General features: G+C 36.4%; 1 protein-coding gene across 8 annotated transcripts in view; it reads left to right on the forward strand.

Annotated features, from left to right (window-relative positions):
• The window catches only part of SLC16A7 (solute carrier family 16 member 7), a 257,556-nt gene that overhangs the window by 70,009 nt on the left and 164,469 nt on the right, over positions 1 to 23,078 (forward strand). For 6 of the 8 annotated variants that reach the window (XM_043966176.1, XM_043966180.1, XM_043966175.1 and 3 more), the window contains one exon: positions 16,788 to 16,877. The gene's annotated coding sequence lies outside the window, so the exon portion shown is untranslated. Of the gene's footprint in view, positions 1 to 16,382; positions 16,490 to 16,787; positions 16,878 to 23,078 lie in introns of all 8 variants that reach the window. The other 2 variants (XM_043966179.1, XM_043966178.1) reach the window with 1 other exon arrangement.

Consider the following 23,078-nt stretch of genomic DNA (forward strand, 5'->3'; position numbering starts at 1 on the left):
AGTTAACTATACAATATTAGGTACTGAAACTCAAGCAGAGGTTAAGAAAAGCTGTAAGGTAAGTGGGATTGCATTAAGAAAATCACTCTGAGCCATATGAAGACATTGGTCCTCTTGTAACCCTTTCCCTTTGACATGATGCCTTTTTGCTGAGTTGTTTGCTTTTTTTTAGGAGCAAACACAGATGCCACCCTTGACAAATTTTAAGAATATAGCAAAGGTCAGAGTCATATTTCAGCTTTGGAAAGTTACTTTAGAGTGATCAGAGTCATAGTGACCAAGCTGTTTGAGAGAATAGCAACAATGTCTATGCTGAAGATAAGGTCATTTCCTTTAGGAATTACAAACACAGAGAAATGTTGATCTTTATTTACAGAATATTAGAGACAGGTGGTACAGTGGATAGAGCACTGGCTCTAAAGTCAAGGAGACTTAAGTTCATATTCAGCCTGATATTTACTCACTGTGGGACCCTAGACAAGTCACTTAACCTCTAACTCAGTTTCCACATCATAAAATGATGGTAGAAATAGAATCTACCTTATGGGATTGTTAGTAGAATCAAACAAGATAATATTTTAAAAGGGTATTGCAAACCTTAAAGCACAATATAATAATTTTTGTTAGTTCCTTTATCATAAATTTTGTTTTTGTCTGATTTCTTTCACAACCTGGCTAATGTGGAAATGTTTTACATGATTGCTCATGTGTAGCTTGTATTGAATTGCTTGAGTTCTTGGGGGTGGGGGTGGGGAAATAAATAAAAAAACAAGAATAAAAAACACAATAAATTTTTCTTCTCCTCATCCTTCTCTTTCTCTTTCTCCTTTTCCTTCTCCTCTTCCTCCTCCACCTCCCTCCTTCTCTTTCTCCTCCTCCTCAAATATGTCTGAACCATCAAATTCATTAAGAGTGTACAATTTATTATGTTACAGGTATGTATTTAAATTTGGTGTTGAATTGAAAAAGACAACAGGAAAAATACTGATGTACTTAATTCCTTGTAGTAATTTAAACAAAATAAAACAAAACTTAAAAAGAGGAAAAAAACAAGCATTCATATAACTTTTCCCAGGTATAATAATCCAATTAGTGTTGACTCAAAGAAAAAAAATATTTAATGATCATAGAAACTTACATTCTATGTTAGCTGTGGAAGGCACCTTAGGGACAGTTTTGTGGGCTCTAGGGATAGTTGCTAGTAGTAGAATATTGGGAAAATGTTTTTGTCTGGGAAGATATCTTGAATGAAGATTGGAATGGAAGACAAGATGGTGTTGTGTAATGAATATGGCTTTTAAGTCAGAGGACCTTTTACTTGCCACTAATGTTTCCATGGACAAGCCTCCTTTCCTTTCTGGGTCTCATCTGTCCAATAAGAAGGTTGGGCTAGCTTTTCTAAATTGTCTCATACCTGTAAACTCTCAGCACACCAGACTTTTATCTTAGATCCTTTCAGCTTCTAACTTCTCTTCATGGAAAAACTGGTCTTTTAATTTTCAACTATAAGTCAGTGAAATTTTAGAAAATGGACTTCTAGGGTACTGGCTAGCATTTGAATAGATACTGGATAGATTTATCATCAGACATATATAAATAAATAATGTAAAAATCACAAGTGCTGGAAGCCTGTTGCTCTAATTGTAATGCATAATTATAGACCACATCCTCTTCCTGTAACACTCCCCACAATTTCATAGTTTTCTTTACATTTGGTTTTAGCCTGTCATTATAGATATATATTTAAGTTACTGATGCTTGTTATTTTTATAAAGGTCTTTTCCTACTATTATGTACCTCTCACACATAAGCATCTCCCTTAAAACAATAAAATAGTCAGGAAAAATAGGAACCAATATAACCATATCTCATAGTCTATGAAAGATTTTATTCCCTTCTTTCCCCACCTCTTCAGAGAAAAGGGAACTATTTCAACACCACTTCTCCTTCAGTCAGGCTTTCTCATTCCCTTCTCCATGTAATCTCCCTAGGAGCTTTGGGACTTAGCCCCATTCTTATCTTCTCTTAAGTGATAGTTAATATTTTTGTAGGGCTTTGCCTGCCTTACTCCCTGGCCCATGCTTTACCTTCTTGACTGAACCAGGGACCACATTCTGCAGAACTTAACCCTTCCATTTCCATTATTCTCTCCCTGTAGCCTCATAGTCCTTATTGTTGAGTGCCTGGAATCAGCACCACATTCATCGAGGACATCTCCATCAATGCTTCACTTCATTCCCTGGCCATCTCCTTACCAACTACCTTGTCTCCTATGTGCCCTCTTGTCCATCCTCTCCTTTCCCTGTGTCTGGTTTTCCAGATCTGGATCCATAATTGATATGTTCATTGCTTCTGGAAAAGCAGAATCATTCTACTCCCTTCTTGCTTCACTCAGTAGCCTTGAAATATTCCTTTTAAACCACCCATTAAGTGTTGTAGTCTTTTATTAAAGTATAAGCTTTTGGGGCAGCTAGGTGGTGCAGTGGATAAAGCACCGGCCCTGCATTCAGGAGGACCTGAGTTCAAATGTGACCTCAGACACTTGATACTTACTAGCTGTGTGCCCTGCAATGGTCAAAAACAAAAAAAAAGTATAAGCTTTTTGAAGTCAGGGCCAATAGTTAGTTTTTATTTGTATCCTAATTATGTAATACAGTTCTTGGCACATAGTAAACACTTAAAACATACTATTTAAAAATCCATTATCTCATTTGAATCTCACAACAACCCTGCATGGTGAGTGTTACAGATGTTACTATCTTTCTTTAAGAGATGAGAAAACTGCGAATGTTTAGATATTTACCCAAGGCCACACAGGCACTGTAAATCTAGCACCCTATCTACTAAGGACATCTAGCTGATTTTTTCATGTCATCTCTCTTCCTTTGCTCACCTTCAATTATCTTTTGTGTTCCTATAAATGTTCTTTCTCACGATCATGTTTCCCTTTGTGCCCTTCCTCCTTCTGATCCTTATCCGTGGCTCACTTCAGTTAAGTTTGCCAATTTGGAGCTTAAGGGAATTCAGATTCCCAATAGAAATCATCACCTCTCCAGTCCCTCTGTGCTTCCTCTAGGCTCCCCAAAGCTCACCTACTAAGATCATCAGAAACAAACGTGTCCTGCCTCTTGCTTCATTAATTAACACTAAGGTTAGCTGCTTTTATACCGGTTACACTCAAGAGTGGCTCTGTTGGCAGTTCTAGAGAGAATGAGTGAGTGCCTCATGGAGATAAAAGAGACCTTAAAGTCAATCCAGCCCTTCCCTCCCTTCCCCCCCTTCCCATTTTACAGATGTGAGAATTGAGATTCAGAAAGATTAATTATTGCCTCATTATCCTCTGAAATTGAGGTTCACAAAGGTCAAATGATTTGCTCAAAGTCATATAGCTAGTAAGTGATAGAAATGATACTTAGACCAGGATCACCTTAATTCTAGCCCAATGCAATTTTCATTCTATGGCTAAATCATCAGCTACTTTATAGCTACAGGACCAAGCCAATGGGTGAGTGGTCTGATAGAATGTATCTAGTTTCAGGAACATTTCTGAGCAGAACTATTATGGAAGATATGAATACTTACCAAAACATGGGTTTATGAGTGACATTACCAGAATGTAATAAACTCAGAAGCAATCAAAGACTGTACAGTATAAAAGTTACTAGTTTTAGACCATTAGATAACTGCAGTCTAGAATTTGGGGAAGGGATGACATATCCAGCTACCTTCTGGTAATTGTTATGTAGTCAAGTAGCAAGGATTGAAAGGTTAGCTTAAAAACTTTTAGTAGAAGAAAGGCAGCAACTGTATATGTATATACATGCATATATATGATATTCCTTAGAGAATAACAACAATAATACATGACTTCAAAACCTAAGAACAATTTCAATGAATGTGTGTGTCTGGGTACACACACACACACACACACACAAACACACATACACACGTTTCTAGTCCCACATTTAAAAAAAACCTTTAAAACACAATAACTGATCATTCTAAATTTCCATTTTTCATGAAAAATATTCATTTTGATATGTTGACATAACAGCATATGAAATGCAGATTATGATTTCAGAGAATATTTTCTTTTGTTATTCTAATTGATGTTTCTGTATGATTTAGTCAAAAGAACATTAAAATTTTTTATTTTTAATTTCCCATTATCTTTTCTTTTAAAGCAGTCATCCCAAACTAAAAGACCATTTAACCATTGCTAAAAGTACTTCAAGGTCCCCAGGGACATAGTGACTTAGACAATCACATATTAACATTATCTATGTTTTATTGTACTTTTATTTATTTTCTGAAATATTTCTCAAATACATTTTAATCTCAAGGAGATCCAGGGAGCATATTTGACACCTCTACTTTAAAGGACTTTTATACATATTATTATAATAATTAATTATTATATATAAATATTATGTATGTGGTAATTATATATATATATATATATATATATGTTCTAAAAGTACTAACATATATCTTTAGAGTTTTTTTTTTTTGAGAGGGGAGCTTTTGGGGGAGATTTTTTTACAGGGCAATAAGGGTTAAGTGACTTGCCCAGGGTCACACAGCTAGTAAATGTCAAGCATCTGAGAACAGATTTGAACTGAGGTCCTTCTGAATCCAGGGCTGGTTCTTTATCCACTGTACCATCTAGCTACCCCCTGTGGGTCTTTTGTTTGTTTTTTGTTTTTGTTTTTGTGGGGAAATGGGGGTTAAGTGACTTGCCCAGGGTCACACAGCTAGTAAGTGTCAAGTGTCTGAGGTCGCATTTGAACTCAGGTCCTCCTGAATCCAGGGCCAGTGCTTTATCCACTGCGCCACCTAGCCACCCCCTTTTGTTTGTTTTTTAAATCAAGATTCATCAGATGCATATTTTTTATTGCTTATTATTTGATCACCCCCAAATATGGGCTCTTAATTTGTCAGATTCTGAAACTCAGGTTTCTTTATACAACTTTATCTTTTAAAAAATAAAAATCTACTCATTCCAAAGTGTGGGGCAAAGATCTGTGCTTAACATATGATGTTTAGGATGTAGGTGTGTATATTGCAGTTTGAGCCTTTGCTCCTTTGTTTAGTAGAACAAAATGCCAACTGAATAATATTAGTCCTACTTATCATGTTTTCAAAGTATGTGGAGGGCATGGTAATATGAAAGGCCACAGAGGAGGTTAGCTCTCCCACACACAATCCAGCTAAGTACTAAAAAGGGCAGCAAAACAATGATTAAGAAAACCAAAGAGAAACCAAGGTGAACCCAAGACTTTACCAAAGGATAGATGGAAGCCTGCAAGTCCTGAAAGAGGCATCATATCAGGAAAGCCAGAATCTGGTGATACATGTATGAATTGATACAGTGAAGTGATTAGAACCAGAATAACAAACTCTCCAATAGAAAGAAAGGAAAACCTCTCTAAAAACACTTAGGACTCTGGTCAATGATATGATGAGTTATGACTCCCAAACACTAATGATGAAGCATTCTTGCCATTCCTTGGCAGTAAGATGATAGATGGGAAGTTCAGAATGAGACATGCATTTTCAGAAATGACCAATGTGTCCATTTCTTTTCCTTCTGTGTACTTATTTGCTATAAGGAAAAGCTTTCATTTAGGTGGGGGGGGGGATTGTAGAGGAAGCAAGTTTGGAGTGATAGTAATGCCTCTCCCCACCAAGAAAAAAATATCATCCTTGAAACATTTTTAAAATTCATAGTAGAGAATGCTAGATACTTAAGGAACAGAGAAGAACAAGGCACTATGAGTTATCTTAGTGATAAATCTAATATATACTTTAAAGAAACAAGCTGTATGTAAGATTCATGGTTTCATATAACACATTTCTGTTCTTCACACTTGGTTTCATATAATACTCATTTCTGTTCTTCACATTCTTCATGTTTGTTGAAATTTAATAAGTTAACAGAACAAAAGTGTATATGTGTGTGTGTGTCTGCATATAGGTGTATCTACTTATATGCGCATACATATACATGGAGATATATCTGATTATTTTCTAGAATGTATAGTCAGTTATGAAATGTGACATAAATCTGTACTCCCTACAAAGATGAATGAAGTGATAGACTTCATAATAGTTGAACTGAGCTCTTCAGAGTTTGAAGGGTATACAAGGTCTGAAGCAACAGCTTATGTTTGGGTAAATAACATCACAATTTCTTGTTGTTATTCCCACTGTCTTTCTCACTGGGATAACAGGCCCACAACTATTCCCACCTCTTACTCAGCTGAAAAAAATGGGTGCATGAATTGTTAATGAAAAGAGGGAATACAAGTTCCAAGAATGGGATGTCATGAGAGTGACTATTGAATGCTGGAATGTTTTCACAGACTGAATTAGAGAGTGCAGATGGTCACCTAATGACTGGCCCAGCATGCCAAGTATATATACTTCCTGGGATTTTTGGTGCCCCGGGGTAAAAGCCCCACTTTCATCCACACGAGTAATAACTGGGTGATAATGATTTAATAACACAAGTGCAGCAATAGCTGAGTTCTCCAAAACTCCTTCAGAACCCTAATCTATTTCCTTAGTCATGAATATTTCATATGCTATAGGTCCCTAAAAAAGGAAATAGGGAGCATTTGCAGGACTCGATATCATGATGTTTCCAAAGATGAGATCCATCAAGAGATAGTATATCATGGTCAACAAGAGAAAGTTCAAAGTTCATTATCTGCACTGACACATAGAATTCCTAGGATAAAAAAGATAATAATCTCACTGTACTCTGCCCTGGCCCAAACTTATTTGTGACCTTATCTTCTTTCCTAATAACTCATTTCATAAATTTATTGACAAATTTGTTGTTTAGTCATTTTTCAGTTGTGTCCAACTCTTCCTAACTCTATTTTGGGATTTTCTTGGTAAAAATGCTAGAATAGTTTGGCATTTCCTTCTCCAGCTCATTTTACAGATGAGGAAGGGAAACTAGGTGGTGTAGTGGATAAAGAACTGGCCCTGAAGTTGGAAGGATCTGAGTTCAAATCTCAACTCAGACACTTAACCCCAATTTCCTTAAATATTCATGGCCATCTCCAGTTGTCTTGATATATATATCTTGCCACTAGACCAAAATGGCTCTGGAGAAGATAGTAAGATTGGTGACCTTACACAGCCCTCCCTCACTTAAATCCAATTCAGTGCAAGTCATTACATCACCTCCTGATGTCATGGTCCTCTTTAAGAATCAGGGACAGGGGCGGCTAGGTGGCGCAGTGGATAGAGCACTGGCCTTGGAGTCAGGAGTACCTGGGTTCAAATCGGGCCTCAGACACTTAACACTTACTAGCTGTGTGACCCTGGGCAAGTCACTTAACCCCCATTGCCTCACTAAAACAAAACAAAACAAAAGAATCAGGGACAAACAGGGGCAGCTAGATGGCACAGTGGATAAAGTACCGGACTTGGATTCTGGAGGAACTGAGTTCAAATCCGGCCTCATCCACTTGACACTTACTAACTGTGTGACCCTGGGCAAGTCACTTAACCCTCATTGCCCTACCAAAAAAAAAAAAAAAGAAAAAGAAAAGAAAAGGAAAGAATGAAGGATGAACAACAAAAAGAGATGAGGAAGTCGAAGCCAACAGAATGAAGTGACTTGCCCAGGGTCACACAACTAGTAAGTGTGTGAGGCCAGAGTTGAACTCAGGTAGATGTCTTCTTGACTGTAGGCCCAGTGCTCTATCCACTGTGCCACCTCACTGCCCTGGCACTAACAGGTTAGAACATGTATCAATAAACATAATCAGTATGGTGAGAGAGCTGGAGATGATGCTAAATGAGGATTGGTGGAAGAAACCTAAGATATTTAACCTGGAGAAGGGTTAAGGAGAAAATGATAAGTACACTAAGACATTTGAAGATCTGTCTTGGACAAAATAAGGTTGAGATAGCTATAGGGGGCTCTAGTTTGAGATATCCAAAAGACAATTGGGGATGTGTGACTGTAGCTCAACAAAGAAACAAAATTTGGATTTAAAGATCTAAGAACCAACAGCATAGTAGAGATAATCAAATGTGGCTATGAAAGAGAGGCACCATTTGTTCTGCATAGCCCCAGACAGTCTAACTAAGCACCATGGATGGAAACTGCCAGAGGCTGATTTTGACTTTATGTAAGAAATGCATTACTATAAAAATTGAGTTATTTTGGAGGATTGGACTGCCCCAGGAGAGGGAGCAGGGAAAGCTTTTCTTTCACTTGGGGTCTTCAGGCAGAGGCTAGATGATCATTTGTCAAGGATGTCGTGAAGGCAATTCTTCATCATGTATGGCTTGGACTAGATGACCCTTGAAGTCCCCTCTGATTCTGAAATTCTGTGCTTTGGTGAATCTGTCATTTTGTGATTTATTATAAGGCAAAAAATAGACACAACAAGGAAAATAAAGGTATCTACTAGTAAGAAACCATAATCTATCTTACATTAGTCTAACGTTTCCAATATATTCACCTTGGACTTGAATTCATTGGTTGTTCCTGTTGTGCTCCCCATTTCTCTCCATTTTCCTAATCTATTTATCTTTATCATTGCCCCACATACTTGCCTTGTTGGATGCTTGCTAGTGTTTCTCAGAATCATAGGCTTTAGAGCTGAAAAAGATCTTGAGACTATGTACTCTAGCCACCTTATTTTGTAAATAAACTGAGGCCCAGCGGGATGGTCATCAACTTAACAAACATCGGAGAAACCCTATCTTTAAAAGTGGTTATCTTACTCTTTTCTCACAGCAGATTGATGTATTGCAGAGGGATCAAAGATATGGCCCATGGGCCCTCTGCAGCCCACAATACCCCAAAGGGTAACCTGGTTAAAATGGAATTGGAAAGAATTTTATAAAATTAATAAAAATACAATATAAGATAATAATATATGCAACATAACAAGATCATGACAATAAGAATCCTCATACTTGAGTTAATGGTTCCTGTTTCTAACTGAGTTTGACACCACTGAGGTAGTAGATAGAAAGCTGGCTTTAAAGCCAGAAAGATGTGGATTTAAGTACTATCTCTGTCACACACTGCCCATCTAACTCTGGGATAATTATTTAACTTCAGTAATCTGGAAAACTCTCTAGGGAAGTGCATTGCAGAGAAGGTGCCAATATGCATCAGTAAAGTCAGTTTCCTCACCTGGGAGCTCCCTACAGTAAAGAAAGTGTAGTTTCTGTTCTTATCACTGTTTATTGGTCTGATTTAATTATCCATCAATTTTATACACAGTAGCATTGTCTTTTGTCAGGCCTTTTCTATAAACTCATCATAAATGGCAAAAATTATCTTCATAGTTCTTTGTCTAGCCCTAATTACTATTATCTCATATCTGAGTAGAATGTACCCATTTAAAATTGAATGATTGAATGGAGGTTTATGTATTTATAATCCCTTTGTGCTGTATAAGCCTGTAGAAAAATTTAGGCAGCCTTTAAGAGTTATGATTTGAATAAACAGGAAACATACTCATGATTTGATCCAGGACAAGTCCCTGCCTCTTTTGGCCCTGATTACTCATCTGTAAAATTAATAAACAAGCCTTCATTAGATGTCCACTATGGACAAAGCACTGTGTTGGGTGAGGAGATAGCATAAACAAATTGTTTTCATCCTTCATTCTCCATCTGGGGGAGATAGCATGTACATTGAAATTGAAATACAAAATATAAACAAAATAAAAAAAAAACTTAAATGACATAAATAAAAATGAAATAGAAACCAACATTTTTGGCAGGGAAGCTGGAGTAGTAGTTAGGAATATCTGGGTTTAAGTTATGCCTCAATTGCAAGTCATGTAATCCTTGGACAGTCACTTAAAAGTCTCTGGGATTGTCATTTGTAGAATGAGAAGCTTGGACTTGATAACCTATAAGGCTAGTACTAGGTTTATATCTCTGATTCTATGCTGCTGAGATCAGGAAACTTAAGAGTAAGGAGGTCCTAGATTCAGGACTGCCTTCCAGACTTACTAGCTCTGTGACCCTGGGTCAGTCCTTAAGCTCTCTAGATTTGTTTCCATATCCATAAAATGAGGAGGCAGAACTAGAAGAGGACAAGAATAGGAAAGTTCTCTTTTAAGAGGTTGTATATAGTGCTGGGGGGTAGAATACTAGATCTGTTGTTATGAATTCTCATCTTTTTGAGTCAAATCTTATTTCAGACACTTACTAGTTGTGTGACCTTGGGCAAGTCACTTAATCCTGTTTGCCTCAGTTTCCTTATCTCTAAAATGAGCTGAAGAAGGACATGACATGTCACTCAAGAATCTTTGCCAAGAAAGCCCCAAATGAGGTCATGGAGAGCCACACATGACTGCAAAACAACTGAACAACCTTGAGGCAATTTATGAAGGGAGTTAGAAGTTACAAGAAGCAGAGGTAAGGAAGGAATATATTTCTGAAATATTGGACAGCTTATGTAAGAGTGTGTTGACAGAAGACAGAATGCTAGATATAGGGGATAGAAAGAGGGCTTATTTATCTGGAACTTAGATTATGTGAAAAGGCATAAAGTGAATGAAAATTATCAGGAATGGTAAGTTGAGCCTGTACCATGAAGGAATATGAATGGCAACCAGAAGGGTTTATATTTTTTATCTTGGAGGCATTAAAGAGTCTCTAAAGCCTCCAAAGGAGAGAAGTGACATTGGTAGACTTGTGTTTTAAGAATATGAATTTGTCAGCTTGCATGGAGAATGGGTTTCAGAACAGAGAGACTTGGGTCGGGGTGACCAACTGAGAGACAATGCAATAGTTTAGGTGAAAAACTATGAGGATCTGATTCAGGGCAGTTGTCATGTAAGGGGAATTAAGAGAACATGGATGATTGGGGTTATAAAGGTACAGTTGTCAAGATCTGGCAATTGATGAGAAATGGGGAGTGAGAATCAATAACACTGAGGTTAGCAACTGGTATGACTAGAAACATGGCAGTATATGAGAACCCAAGGAATAGATTGAGCTGGAATCTGTCTCTCCATTTTAATCATGTCATACACCAGGTACTGTCATGGGGTAGGGGAGGAACAAGATACTTCCCAGATTTTGGTGTATCATGCTTTGAAAGTTCCAAGTCATTTCATTGTTGAACAACATTTTTCCTCAGAAGTGTCCAGGTTTCAGTATCAGCACCCAATGTATATTTACACATTATTATGTATAGATTGAACCGAACTCCACCATATGTCTTCACATTATTCCTGTGTTCTTCTTCTATGCATATGTAAAAGAAATAATATTTATACAGTGTGTAAGGTCTACCAAAATAGTTTTATTTAACATTGATATCTAAGCCATCTTTAGCTTAAAGAAAGAGATATCCAAGGTAGCATAGTTTGTCCATGTACTCTAACATTCCAAGAGTACTTGAAGTAACATTTATAGGACTCTTGAACAAAGATTCTACATATTAAAATACAATTTTGGGGTTGACATACCAAAATAATAGTCACAGTGTAGTTCTTTTTCTGACTAATTCCCTCAAGTGTTCTCCTGGAGAAAATATAGATATTTTTCTTCCCTTTTATCAATATCATCCTCTCTCAAAGAAGAAGTGTGCGTAGCAGCCCCATTTCTTTAAGAGTTGGAGGAAATGACTGTTCTTTGGATGAATTTATTGCCCAAATCACTTCAGCGGTAGAAGGTGATGATCTGAAACAAGGCAAGAATTACTATATTGTCTGGTCACAGTTTCGCTTCTACTCTTAATCATTTCCCAAGGAGAAAGGACTTTGTCCTTGACCTAATCTAGTTTCAAACTTAGGGGTCTAAAAACAGATTTTAGACCAGTGAACTATTATTTCTGAATATTTTTTCTAAAAAAATGAAGATTACAACATTTTCCATTCATAGAAGAAGCCAGGAAGGACTTGCTTACAGGTATTTCCCTATTTGTACAATGAAAGTCCCAATTCTTCCACTTTAACATTGACTCTGAAATGAGTCAGTTGCAGGCTCAGAGGATGCAGTTTCCTTTATTTGAGTGGAAATTAAGTGTAAAGTCTCCTACTGTAAAGACTGAAGCAAGAGTAGATTCTGTACAAAGGTCACATGTGTTCCCCATTGTGGAAGAAAAGGAAAGATGATACCAGGACACCTTAGCAGAAATATCTCATTACTATTGTAGAGGATGCTTTGGCCACTTGCCCAGCTAAAGAGTTACTAAAAGTTACTATGATGATTTAATTCCATTAATTTTCTTTCTTTACTTTCTTTTTTATCCTTAAATTTTTGTTTTTTTCATCTTTTTCATTGTTTAAAATTATTTTAAAACAAATACTTTTTTATTCTTTCTTTCAGTTTCAAATTTTCTCTCTATCTTTCCTATCTCCCCCATCCAATGAGAAAGCAAGAAAAATAATAATTACAAACACGTATAGTCTAGCAAAACAAATTTCTTCTTTTATTGTCTTAATAGCATTAATTTTCAATAACTAGCCATTTCCCTTAAACTTATCCTACCGAATCTTAGTAACATCTTCCATACTTTTAGAAGTGAACCAAATCATACTGATTTTTATGTTATATCTGCCAGTTCTTACCCAAAAAGTAAAATCACAATTTGCTCAGGTGTTTTTTATTACTCTATTTTCATTCCAAGGTGCTTTTCACAGTCTGCTTTAAAAAAAAAAAGCATTTCTTCAGCTCAAATATTCATTTCATATAACTGTATTGCATTTGCTTAGAGTTGCTGAGAGTACAAATTTATCTTTCTTACTAATAGGTGGCTGGTTATTGGCACATTGGGTTTTATTGGGTTGAAATTGCCAGGATTTCTTTTTCCTTTGTTCTTTATAGGATAGTACTGCTGAAACTTGTCAGACAAATTCTTTTCTCCATGTGATCAACAAAGTAGGCACTCGTGTGATGGTTCTGGCTAACAAGCCTTTGGTTCTCGTGACTTTTAAAGACAACTTTAGCTGCTGTATACAGTTGAAATAATGGTTTTGTTAGTGGATATTTAGAGGTACATTAGGCCACATGTCTGTCATTTAAATAGCACTAGGAAAGTTATTCCTGGTTGCCATAATAGTATCACATGCCCCATGTTTCCCTGGTCTGGATGAAACAGGCCTAAGGTAGAGCCTGACCACTTATTCAGCTGACAAGGTATGCATTCTTGTCTGTTTTTCTAGACCATTAGTCACTCATTTTAAGTGCAGTTCAGTCAAGTGTTGGCACTTTGCTTCCAAAACAAACACGTTGAATCGGAGGAAAGGGAAATAGGGACAGGTATTAAAAATGCAAGGTTGTGAGTATCTATTCAGTTATTTTTAGCTTTATTACTAATACTAACAACTGCCACAAAATGACTAATCATAGATGAAATTTGAATGAATATTTTGTCTGAAGAAATTAATTCTTCCCAAAGCCCGAAGACCTCTGAGAATTTACAGACATTATATGATAATGCTGCTAAGTTAAAGGCAAGAATCTCTGCTTGTAAGCAGTACAATTATTTTCTATCTTACCTGAGAAACAGTTTGATGATAAAATTTAAATATACCTTTCAATATCAATAATGGTTACTTAAAATAAAACACATCTTTGTTTTGTAGTATTGATATGAATTAAACTATACCAATTAATTTATGTACCTTTTCCAGTTCACAAATGTAGTATTTTCTTTGTCTTTATTTTTCCTTCAGTAATTAAACACGGTATCAGTAACACTTTTCTTTTCCCTGGAGCATGCCCATTTAGCATATTTCAAAAATACCTCTGTATAAGTAGAGTTTTATCTAAATATGTTTTATAATCACTCACTTGTGAGATAGGGAACATCATTAAATGACTAAATAATGTTTGTGAAATTAGGTTTTTAACTAGGAATCTTAGATTTTTACTTGTGAGGAAATTATTCTATATTTCATGAATAGGATTTTATGTCACCATAGGGTTATGAAACTACAGTAGAACAATTCTACTCTTGCTCCTCTGTGAAATCTATATTAATTCATACCTGTTGCAAAGGATTTTAAAAAATCATCAGATTTTTACTTAGTCTTAATTGGTGACAGCTAGGTGGTTCAGTGAATAAAGTGCTGGGCTTGGAGTTAGGAAGCCCTGAATTTAAATCCGGTCTTGGAGACTTACTAGCTGTGTGACCTTAGGCATGTCACTTAACCTCTGTTTTTCTTAATGCCCTGGAGCAGGAAATGGCAAAGCACTCCGGCATCAATGCCAAGATAACCCCATGTGAGGCCATGAAGAGTCTGACATAACTGAACAACAATAGCACTTGGATAAGGGATTAGACATTTAATTGAACCTTAAGAGTTTGAAAAACTCAGATTCTTGCTTTCTTGCTAGTCTTCCTTTATGTTGATTTTTACTTTAATCTTCTAAATAACATGTTTGAATCTGTAAACTTTTCCAGAATAGTGCAAGAAAGCTTATGTTTGTGTGATTGGTTTTCCACGAAAGTAATTACAAGGCAAGTTGCTTTCTTCAATAAGGGACATGTTTCCCAGATATTGTCTAATCAGAAAATTTCTCAAACAATCAGAAAGCTACAGGTACTAGCTTTTCTGCATGGAGTAAATTATTAGAAGGGAAATCTTGGTGACTTTAGAAAACCAAAACAAATATTTGCATATGAGGAATCCTTTTGTAGTTGGAGTGTATAATTGTCATGATCATGTGGAAAGGGGATTACCTCTGGGCTCAGAGAACTTGGATAGATTCTTTCTCAGACTTCTGTCACCTGAGGCTGGTTACTTAAACTTTCTTGATTTCAGTTTTCTCATTTGGGAAGTAAGGGAGTTGAACAAGATGCCCTCTAGTGTGCCTTTTGGCTGTAAATTGATCCTAAGATCTTCACCACTCTATACGTACATAGTACTTTATGTCATGCCTATTTCTTCATTCCATCCTAATGATAATTCTAGGTGGTGAATGGTACAGTGATATTCTTTACTATTTTATAGAAGAGAAAACTGAGGCTCAATGGGATTAAACCATTTGCTCAACATGCTAGTAAGTAGAGGAGATGGGCCTTGAACACAAGGCAAGTAGGCTATATTCTATGCTGTTTTATGGATATATGAATAAAAATGAGGGATTGCTATCCCTGACAAGCATTTATTGCATACCACTTATGTACCAGGAACTATAATAGGCACTGGAATTTGAAGTATGAGTAATTAGAAAAGCCTAGAAAGGAGTTTACATTCTAATGGTGAGGCAAAAGGGACATATTAATAAATGGCATGTATGTGTGTATATTATATCACTTATTTATCACCCACTATGTACCATGCACTGTTAGTGTGTATATGTGTATACACACATACATACATTTACTTATTTATATTGTATGTTCTCTCTATGTATCATTCTATACTCAAAACAAAACTATTATATATAAAGATATGCAATATAGTTAAGTAAATATATGTATATATGTGTTTATGTGAATTTGTGTGTGTTCTTGTTGCCTTGCTTTAAAGCTGAATTTGTACTTCCTGTCCCAGTACTTTGTACCTGGATACACAAACACACACACACACACACACACACACACACGCACATGTGCACACATATGTACACACTCTGTGTATATATGTATATAGAGAGATACACATATGTGTATATATAAATGTATATGTGTATATATTAAATACAAATGTTGATCTTTATGTATATTAAAAAGAAAATAAATGTAAATGTATATAATGTAGTTAAGGAGAGAGTGCACTATTAGGGGGAATCAGGAATGACTACATGTACAAGGTGAAATTTGAACTGTTTAGAATGAAGAACCCGATTCTCTGAGACCGAAGTGAAAATGGAGTGCATTTCAGTCATGGAGAAGGAAGGGGACAGGGCAAATACAGGCAGATGGTAGATAGTGTCCTGTGTAAAGAGCTGAGAGAAGGCCAGTTTGGCTTGATTACAGAGTGCAGGAGGGGGATTGATGCCCAATGAAATTGGAAAGATAGGAGGCGGGGAGGTTTTGAAGGGCTTTAAAAACTAAACAGAAGAATTCATACTTTATCCTTGAGGTGTAGGAACCATTGGAATTGACTGAGTCTGGAGTGTGGGGCTGGGGGTGGGGTCCACATGGTTAGATCTGAGCTTTAAGAAAATTACTTTGGCAGTGTCTAGGCTGGTCTGGAGAGGGGAAACTCTTGAGGGAGGTGAAACCATTTAGGAGACAGCTCCAATAATCTAAATCATGAAGTTATTAAATAAATATGATTCAGCTAATTAAATTTTAATGGATTTTTTAGGTGAATGTAATGTGATCAATATTTCCCATGCACATATAGATAAAAACAGATAATAAGAATAAAAGTAAAGGAAGAAAAATTTAAAAAGTGAATTCATTTCATATTTTTAAATTCCAGTACTGGTGATTTAGCATAGATCCAAGCTTCCAGTTTTGCACCCCAGGTCTTCTCTACTCTTGTGGGATCTCACCGAGAGCACAAGGATGCATGCAAGGAAAGACAAGGTGAGCCAATGCTCTAGTCACAAGAAGCCAGTGGTGACCTTAGTGCTGGTGTCAATCCCTACAACTAAATCCACTGGCAACCTTCACTGAAGCCATAAAAATATCTGAAAGAGAGGACACAGGATAAGCAGAGAATGACAAGGCCAGAGGAGATGACTAAGAGCAATCCACGATTGCAGATATGTTTTTTCCCTCAGCATTTTTGCAGATCAGAAAAAAAAATAAACTTTTCTGCATTGTATATTGTTCCAACATCATAGCCCTTTCTCATTTATTATGTTCTTTGACTTTTTTGCAGGCCTTTAACCTAGTGCAATGCTGGCCTATGAAGCACATTCAAGCTGAATCTTGGAACAGAACAGGCTGCTTGTGCCTAGAGAGCTAATCTGTGAGTACGTCCTTTTGGTTTGTCACAATGCTGTTCTTTTATCTAATTTCTCTGAATCCGGTTCTCGAATTAATTAATGGCCTACAAATGAATGGCATTCTTGGCAGGAAGTTCAACCATGGTAATATAGGGTGACAGGGTTTGGGAAACCCATAAGCACACAAATTTAATTATCATCTTTCTTATGATTGTAATTGGTAATTTTTTATTGATAAATAATCATTTTATTGGTTTTTTACAATTTTGAGCCATTATTCTTATACAAACCCTTTCAATAAGCAGTGTTCTGACTCAACCAAACCATCATTATAAATTCACATGCTTGTCATGGGAGGCCTCAATAAAGGCTACATAAATTGAGATATTAAAAATGATTACATGGCAAATTTATAGGGGTGCAATAAGTATACATTATAAACTAATCGGAAAACAAACTATATCCTAGAACTCTCCCCTATTATCTCAAAGTGGAGCTCAACCTGGCACAGGTCCAGAATTATTTTGGCATGACAGATATTTACCAGAGGAGTGAAAATCTAAAGTCAGCTGTCTTAAAAATAGCTCCAGATTGGGTCTCCAAAGGTAGGGGTTGGAACTGCCAGACTAGCTTGTTGTCAGCAAAGATTTATGGAGGGACCTCTTGGACTTTAGGAACTATTTCATGTTCCAGTGCATATTTTTTTTTATAGTACACCTTTTTAAAAACATACATGTTTATGCTTGAATATAAACCATTTTATACATAATAATGTTAATATACATACACGTATATTATTATATAGATATTGCAAACTCTGGTGCTTTATTGAATCAGTGAACTCATTGATATGGTGTTCCCTCACTTAGTTCAGATGACAACCTATCCTGGGTGATGTTTGCTCATGTTCCCTCATGCAATCGAGCACAGAAAATCTGCCCAAAGTGACTGAGGTTTGTGCCTCATGGGTACCTTTATTATAGAGATTAGGCTTTCTATCCCTTTTCCTGTACTTTTGATAATGAGTACTTACCCTCCTTTTCTGTACCTCTGCTCGATGATATTCCTTATGCTACTTCTTCCATGTTAGCAGCCGTCAGAAATATGAGGCAACTTACTTGTTTTTGTGTATCGTCTGTCTCTCCAATGCTTTGTCAGTTTTAACTTTAATGAGAGATTTTGATGTTCCAATATTTTCAACTACTCAGAATCACTGGGAAGAATGCTTTTGCTTAACCAATGTGTTTTTACACATGGGAACAGCTTGCACTTCTTGAAAGCATTGTTTTCTCAAATGCAAAGCTGCCCGGCTTTTTCTTCTTATTTTGTTCTGGGTATAACTCACTTTCTGTAGAACCATATTATCCACATGCAGTGCCTGTCCCAAATAACGTTGTATTAATTCAACAAACTGACCAACCAACTGCATCATGTCATAATCTGGACCCTAGACATTTGAGACTCAATTAGGGGTTAATTTTTTTTTCTGTATAGATTGTCTTATGTTTTGAGGGATGAAACAGTAGATACAATATCATTTGAAAAGAAGAGAATCTGAAGGACCTCACTATATCTAAGGGATTCGTCTTTCACTGTGCCCTTACAATGAACATCCTCCATGAGAGTTGCCATTGCCTTTGACATTTTTTTTGTTTTATTATTTGATATCAGCAATCAGTGATGTTAACCTGTATATAAAATATGCATATGCACAGGTATATGCATATTCATCTATGTGTGCATATGTGTAATAATAATAATAATTTTTAAATCCACAACAATAGCTACCAATTTTGTGCCAAAGCAGCTAGGTGGCTTAGTGTATAGAGAGCTTGGTGCTGGAATCAGGAAAACTCATTTCCATGAGTTCAAATCTGATGTCAGATGCTTACTAGTTAAATGACCTCGGGCAAGTCACTTATCCTTATTTAATTCAGTTTCCTCATCTGTAAAATGAGTTGGAGAAGGAAATAGCAAACCACACCAATATTTTTGCCAAGACCCCCCAAATGGGGGTCACAAAGAGTGGGACATGACAGAAAAATAACTGAACAACAATATGTTCCAGGCACTGTGCTAAGGACTTTGCAATTATTATCTCCTTTGCTCCTCAAAATATCCCTATGAGGTAGGTGTTTTTTTATTATCTCTCTTTTACAGATGAGGAAACTGAGGCAAAGTGATATGCTCAGGGTCACATAGCTAGTAAGTTTCGGAAGCCAGATTTGAACTCAGGACTTCTTGAGTCCAGGCCCAGCTCTCTATCTTTATCTCTCTATTGCTTTATCTAGCTGTAAGTGTATGCATAGGTATACATAGTTTGAGGATATGTGATATTATATTATCCCTTTAGGTGTATAGATGACAGCCCTGCTAATAGATTCCATTCGTGAGTCATTGTCTAGCTCAAACCACTCTCCATACTGGGGCAAAGCTTCTGGGGATGATAAGCTCCTCCAAATAAGTTAGGCCAGTGTTTGGTTAGGAAACATTGTGTCTGTTTCCAGGAAGAACTTTGAAAGTCTGTGTTCCTTTGGTGCTGTAGTGAGATTCAATGGCAGACACACATACACACATAGACAGACACACATCTCTGCTTAAGTTTAGGGACTTTCTTGTCAGGAACAAATGAAGATCTCATCACTTTTAAGGTTTTTTTTGTTTATTTTTTTGTTTGTTTTTTAGTGAGGCAATTGGGGTTAAGCGACTTGCCCAGGGTCACACAGCTAGTAAGCATTAAGTGTCTGAGGCCGGATTTGAACTCAGGTACTCCTGAATTCCAGGGCCAGTGCTCTATCCACTGCACCATCTAGCTGCCCCCACTTTTAAGTTTTAAGAGCCTGGTCCAAGGACACACAGGCAGGCTAAGACAGAGACAAGCAGTGAACACAGGTCTTCATGCCTCTGAGACTAGCTCTGTCTAATAAGCAGTGCTGCTTGGCATAGGTGTGGTGTGTATTTGCTTACATATACATACATGTGTGTATACACATATACACACATGTATGTTATATGCATGTATATACACACATGCATATCTATACATCTGTATGTATAGTTGGAGGCAGATAAAGATACAATGAGAGTCAGAGACAGACAGGGAAGAAGGGAGAGACAGAGAGACAGAAACAGAGTTACATAGTGAATTGAGGGTTGACCTTGAAGTTAGGAAGATATGTTAGTCTGTGACCATGGACAAATAACTTGATATCTTAGTGGTTTTGACAGTTTTCTAAGGCTATAAAATGAAGAGAACTTGCTGGTCTGTATTAATGGGATTTCCATGCCATAAGTTCCATTTATTGATGAAATACATATGTATTTGCATGTGAACATGTGTGTGCATGTGTACACAAAACTACTTATGGCATAGAAGAGAGTTGAGAAAAATCATACACTTCTTCAATTCTTTTTTTCCTACTCACGGGAGCCTCAAGTTTTCTTCTTTATATGTGGATGTCTTTTCCAGGGAACAGAAATGTTTTTATTTGTAGATTGGTTAATGTTCAGATTAATGTTTACTTTTCCCATTACTTGAATATAAGGTTTCAGCCTTCCCACATGCTTTTGAGTCAAATGTGTTGATTTATATACTTCAGGTTGAGGCTTTATGATCTTTTTTTTTTTTTGATCAAGCCTATCATTCCAATGGTCTAGGGAACTCCCATTAGGCTGTATCCCTGTACTAGGGCAGAAACTTACAGAGTTGTCTGAGGGTAGGCACTGGGAGGAGGGAGGTTAAATGACTTACCTAGGGTCACACAACTAGTTTGTTTCAGCCACTGGACTTTAATCTAGATCTTCCTGATGGAGATCTTCTTGCCCTATTCACTGTGCCATGCTTCCTCTCTTTCATGACAGAGTTGAAAAACAGCAGTTAGCATAGTCTTTTTCAAGTATTGCACAACCCCCATTTAATTTTGGTGTTTTAAGACTAAAAACATTTCATAGATTATCCATGTCATATTAAACTTTTAAAGTATTGTAGGCTCAGAGACTTTATTGGGCTAAGTATATTTGAATTCATGTAATAAAAAGACATGCTATAAGAAGTTCTACTCTATTTTTAGAAACTTAAAACTATTAAAAATGAAATACAAACCCTAAATAAATCAGAGAGATCGCTGTAATGGCAAATTTTTAAAAGAAATCCATTGGAACAGGAAGATGAAGTACAACTGGGCAGGTTAAAAGTAGGGAGGGGGGCATACTTTTCCCTATTGTGAGCCCAGCTGGATCCCTAGGAGAGAGGAGCTCATTGATGAGGCAGGAACCTGTGGACAGGTGGTCAAATAAAGGACAATGAAGCCCCTGAGCTCCCCTTTCCAGGAAGAAATTTGAGGAAATCTGTTTTGAAAGGGAAAATACTGACTGTGGGAAAAAAAAATAAGTCCGTGATTAAAATCTATCTTAAATAATAAAGTGACTTTTGCGACTGATGCTTTCTGCCAATGTCTTGGATTATTATAAAAGGTTATGATTTTATGTAGAACATTCTGTTTGTCGAATCAAATAGGACAATTTTCTTTCATAGAAGCTTCACATTTTTACTTTATCTTCAATTAATCCTTATTTTTGGATGAATTCTTATTTTCTTAAGAAGAATATCAAACATTATCTCATGTGAGTGGTGGTCTAGCCAGTAGATTTAATGTTCCCTTAAACACCATTACCACATTGCTTCTGCATTTCTAATGTTTTTTTTGTAATGTCTTTAGAACCGAAAAAAGTAACCTCTCTTGATTTCACAAATGGTAATGAAAAATCCACAGCACATTAAGCTGCCTTTAATAGTCCCAGTGGCTATAGCAACAGACAGCCACACTACACTTAATCATGTTATTATGGTATATCCCACAAGTTGGAAGCTTTTCATGACAGTTATTAGAATATAATGTCACTTTTTTCTGAATCAACTATTTATGATGGAAGTTTGTAGTAACCTGCCTCCTCTTCTTCTAAACTGTGCCTTCAAATTACCTTTCCATTTCAAAGCTACTGGTATTAATTGCTTTTAGGCACTACTCCCTTTTCTATTACCAGGCTCCTAGATTGAGGGGAATGCTTAAGGGTAGATATGAACTTAGTCGTTAAATAACAGATCACAGTGAGGAGGTGCAGTTAGGAGATCCTTTATTTTACTGTACCAGACTTAAAAACAAAAGTCTTGGGCTCATTCTTCCTAAGCCTCAGCTGATAAAAATGGGTTTAAAATTTACCCATGCATCTCATAAGGTCATTGTGAAGAATGTGCTTTGTAAATGTTAGTGTGCTAGATAATTGTGAGCTTTTGCTGTTTTTCCAGTGACCAGTGAACAATGGTGGAACTATAAAACTAGAAAAGTAAAGGTTTGCCCATCAACTGGAGAGTGCCTGATCAAATTATGGTATATGAATATAATCAGATATTATTTTGCTATAAAAATGATGAAATGCATGCTTTAAGAGAATTTTGGGAAGACATGATTTGGTGCATAGCAAAGTGAGCAGAATCAGAAAAAAATTATACAATAATAAGCATTGTAAATACAGAATAGATTTAAAAGAACACTGACACAGAGGATAAAATGATTACAAAAATTGATAATAAAGCATGATACTAGCCTCATGACAGAGAGGTACAAGACTAAAATTCTAGAATCAAATAATATATGTATGTGCATTTGTGTGTATTTAGTCATTTCAGTCATGACCAGTTCTCTGTGACCCTATTTGGGGTTTTCCAGGCAAAGATACTGGAGTAGTTCACCATTTCCTTCTCCAGATTATTTTACAGATGAAGAACTGAAATAAACAGGGTTAAGTGACTTGTCCAGGTGTCACTCATCTAGTAAATGTCTGAGGCCAGATTTGAACTAAAAAATATTAGTCTTCTTGACTCCAGACCTGACTTTCTATCCACTGCACCGACTAGCTGCCCGTTTTGGGAATGGCCAATAAAGATTTTTGTTGCTGTTGTTTGCTCGCCTACATACATTTCTTTAATTTTTCAATTGCAGGGTAAGAGGGAGAGAATAATTTTTTTATTAAATTAAAAAATGAAGTTTAATTGGAAAAATGCAAAGCTATATAGTTCATTCTCTTGAATTTTAAGATATAACTATGGACCTTGGTCCAAATTTTGTGGTTTGGTATACTGGAAAGTGAATTGAATTGGAAATCAAGAGACTTTGGTTCCAGTCCAAGTTGACCACATGCTAGTTGTGTGACACTGGGAAATTCAT

Source organism: Dromiciops gliroides, chromosome 5 (genome assembly GCF_019393635.1).
Source record: "Dromiciops gliroides isolate mDroGli1 chromosome 5, mDroGli1.pri, whole genome shotgun sequence".
Classification (NCBI taxonomy): Eukaryota; Metazoa; Chordata; class Mammalia; order Microbiotheria; family Microbiotheriidae; genus Dromiciops; species Dromiciops gliroides.